The sequence below is a fragment of the Mustela nigripes genome, chromosome 1 (assembly GCF_022355385.1).
Source record: "Mustela nigripes isolate SB6536 chromosome 1, MUSNIG.SB6536, whole genome shotgun sequence".
In the NCBI taxonomy this organism is placed as follows: domain Eukaryota; kingdom Metazoa; phylum Chordata; class Mammalia; order Carnivora; family Mustelidae; genus Mustela; species Mustela nigripes.
This window is the reverse complement of record NC_081557.1, coordinates 185,514,504-185,518,361: the sequence shown is the minus strand read 5'-3', so window position 1 is coordinate 185,518,361 and position 3,858 is coordinate 185,514,504. Positions and strand designations below refer to the sequence as shown.

General features: G+C 38.5%; 1 pseudogene; it reads left to right on the top strand.

Annotated features, from left to right (window-relative positions):
- Positions 1-1,536: 1,536 nt before the first annotated feature.
- On the top strand, positions 1,537-3,581 carry LOC132014465 (tigger transposable element-derived protein 1-like; annotated as a pseudogene).
- Positions 3,582-3,858: the final 277 nt, after the last annotated feature.

The window sequence follows — 3,858 nt, the reverse complement described above, 5'->3', positions numbered from 1 at the left end:
CTCTTACGGGAGGAGAAAAACATCCAGGATCACACAGTATGTCAGTCTTCTCTGTTTTCTAATATTGTTTATGCTACTGAGGCACCAGCTGAATAAAAATCAATCCTTTGTATTGTTCTCAGATATATTCACAACTTTTGAGCTCTGGCATATAGGAGGAAATCAGTGAGTATCTGTATAGTCTGGACTTCCTACTAATACCTATAGCAGTTCTTGTCCTTCTTTAAAAAGATATTATATATTTATTTAATTGTAATATATAAATAATAATATAGAATATATATACTATACGATTATAATGTATAAACTATTATCCATATCCATATCCATGCATGATATAATGTATAAACAATTTATATGCAAATTATTTATAATTAATTCTCATTAATTATTTTATTAATTATTATGATAATTATTTATTACCTAAGGGAGAAGGGTCAGAGGGAGAGGGAGAAGCAGAATCCCTGCTGAGCAGAGAGCCTGATTCAGGGCTCCATCCCAGGACCTGAGCTGAAGGCAGACACTTAATGAACTGAACCGCCCAGGAGCTCCTGTTGCATTCCCTATCCTGAATTACTAAATATTAATGTTTTGTTAGTTTCACTCTCAGCCCCTTTTGGCCTGTTGCATCTCCTTCGGCTAAGCAGGGTTTACAGGTTATCCTCGGGACTATGGTATTGACTAGTGTTCTCTTGAACTTTACTTATCTCACAAGAGAAAACTCAGATGAGTTTTTTCAGAACTATCTCATGCCATTGTCATACAGTCAGCGTTTTGTAACTACTAACTTAACAAATATCAGCATTCTATGATTTTAATTTCTACCTTTATTTTCAGTCATAAGTACTTCTAAAATAATGTATGCATTTTGTTGATTTCTCAGCTTATCTAAAAATAGTTGAAGATAAATTTCTAATTATATATTGAGTTTAGCATTTTTAACGTACAAAAGTTAATCATGTAATGAAGAAACATTATATATAAAATATGTTCAGTAGAAGATAACAGATTGTGAAAAGGGTATAAAAATTACAAAAAAAAAATTAATGTCAGCAGGGTCAGCACCCTCCTCTTGTGACCTATGCAGTTACATAGGGTCCTGTGCTCAGAAGGGTCCTGCACTTGGTTCACTGCTCTGCTATCACTGTACAGACACACCTAGTTGTATAGTTCTTTGCTTTATTGTGCTTTGCAGTTGCTACATTTTTTACAAACTGAAAATTTGCAGCAACTTTGTGTTGAGCAAATCTATCCATGCCATTTTTCCATCATTTGCAAACAGCATTTTGTGTCTCTGTGTCACCTTTTGGTAATTCTTACAGTATTTCAAATACGTTCATTCTTATTTTATCTTTATGGTGATCTCTGATTAGTGATCTTTGATGTTACTACTATAATCATTTTGGGGTACAAGAAGCCATGCCCATAAAAGACAGCAAACTTAATCAGTAAATATTGTGTGTATTAGACTGCTGAGCAGCCCTCTCTACCTCCCTTGGTCCTCCCTATTCCCTGGGGACCAGCTAGTACCCTAAAATGGCCTCTAAGTGTTCAAATGAAAGAAAGAGTTGCACATCTTTCACTTTAAATCAAAAGTTATAAATGATTAAGCTTAGTGAGGAAGGCATGTGGAAACCCAAGACAGGCTGAGAGCTAGGCCTTTGGGGCAGAACAACCAAATTGTGTATGCAAAGGAGAAGTTCTTCAAGGAAATTAAAAGTGCTACTCCAGTGAACACACGGATGATATGAAAATGAAACAGTGTGTTGCTGATACGGAGAAAGCTTTAGTGGTCTGGATAGAAGATCAAAGCAGCCACAACATTCCCTTAAGACAAAGCCTAATCCAGAGCAAGGTCCACACTCTCTTCAGTTCTCTGGGGGCTGACAGAGGTGAGGAAGCCACAGAAGAGTTTGAAGCAACCAAAGGTTGGTTCATAGGTTTAAGGAAAGACACTGTCTCCATGACATAAAGTACAAGGTGAAGGAGCTAGTGTTGATGCAGAAACTGCAGCAGGTTACCTGAAGGATCTAGCTAAAATAATTAATGAAGGTGGCTATGCTAAGCAACATATTTTCAGTAAAGACAGAACAGACTTTTATTACAAGAAGATGCCATCTAGGACTTTCATGGCTGGAAAGAAGTCAATGCCTGGCTTCACAGCTTCAAAGGACAGGCTGACTCTCTTGCTAGAGGCTAACATAGCTGGTGACTTTAAGTTGAAGTCAACACTCATTTACCATTCCAAAAATCCTAGAGCCCTTATGAATTAAGCTAAATGCTACTTTGCCTGTGCTCTAGCAACAGAACAACAAAGGCTGGATGGCAATGAAACTGTTTACGACATGGTTTACAAAATATATTAAGTCTATTGAGACCTACTGCTCAGATCTGAACTCAAGGTTTCAAAGTATGACTGCTCATTGACAGGGTGCCTGTTCACCTAAGAGCTCTGGTGGAGATGGATGGGATTCGTTTGCAGGCCTGCTCACACAGCATCCATTCCGCAGCCCATGGGCCAATAAGTGATTTTGAATTTCAAGTTTTATTATTTAAAAAATACTCTTCATGAGACTATAGCTGCCATAGATAGTGGTTCCTCTAATGGATCTGAGTAAGCCAACTGAAAACCTTCTGGAAAGAATTAACCATTCTAAATACCTTAAGAACATTTGTGATTCATGGGAAGAGGTCAAAATATCATTAACAGGAATTTGGGAGAAGTTGATTCCAGCCATCATGAATGATTTTGAAGGGGTTCAAGATCTCAGTGAAAGAAGTGACTGTAGATGCAGTGGAAGCAGCAAGAGAAATAGAATTAGAAGTGGAGCTTAAAGTGTGACGGAATTGTTACAATCTCATGATAGAACTGGAATGGGTAAGGAAGTGCTTCTCACGGAGGAGCAAAGAAAGTACTTTCTTGAGATGGAATCTACTCCTGATGAAGATGCTGTAAAGACTGTTGAAATTACAAGAAAGTATCCCCCTCGCCCCGCAAGGACAACAAGATGCCCTGGTTTGGATGCATCTTCTCTCTCTTCTTTTCCGCAAGTCTACACACTTAAATACGCTTACATGACCAATCAGCGAGCAGGGTACAGGAGGGAGCGAATCAGGCTGTGCACCTAAACAAACAACTTCGCTAGCAACCAATGCTGTTTACTTCCTCTTTGGGCGTTCTGCTTAGTCTCATGAGGCAATCCTAACCTGGCAACTAGCCAGGTGCCATCTTTTAATGGCAGAGGCCGCCCTGGCCAGGGGCCTGCCTCCGACAACAAAGGATTTAGAATATTACATGAACTTAGTTGATAAAGCCACAGCAGGGTTTGAAGGGATTGACTTCAAAATTTTTTAAAAAGTTCTACTGTGGGTAAAATGCTGTTGAACAGCATCACATGCTTTAGAGAAATCATTCATAAAAGGAAGAACCAAGTGATGCAGCAACCTTTACTGCCACCTTTTTTTAAAGAAACTTCCCCAACCATCCCAGTTTCAGCAACCACACCATCCTGATCAGTGAGCAGCCATCAACGTCAAGGCAAGACCCTCCACCAGCAAAAAGATTAGGACTCCCTGAAAGCTCAGATGATGGTTAGCATTTTTTTTTTTTTAAAGCACTAAAGCATTTGTTAAATAAGGCATAGAGATTTTTCGGACATAATGCTATTATACTTAATAGAGTATAGCGTAGTACAAACATCATTTTTGTATGCACTGGGAAACCAAAAAATTCTTTTGACTCATTTCATTGCATTATTCAGGTTATTGTGGTGGTCTAGACCTGAACCCACGATATCCCTGAGGAATGCTTATACTGAAGTTTACATTGATTTTTGAACAAGGGGTCCTGCATTTTTA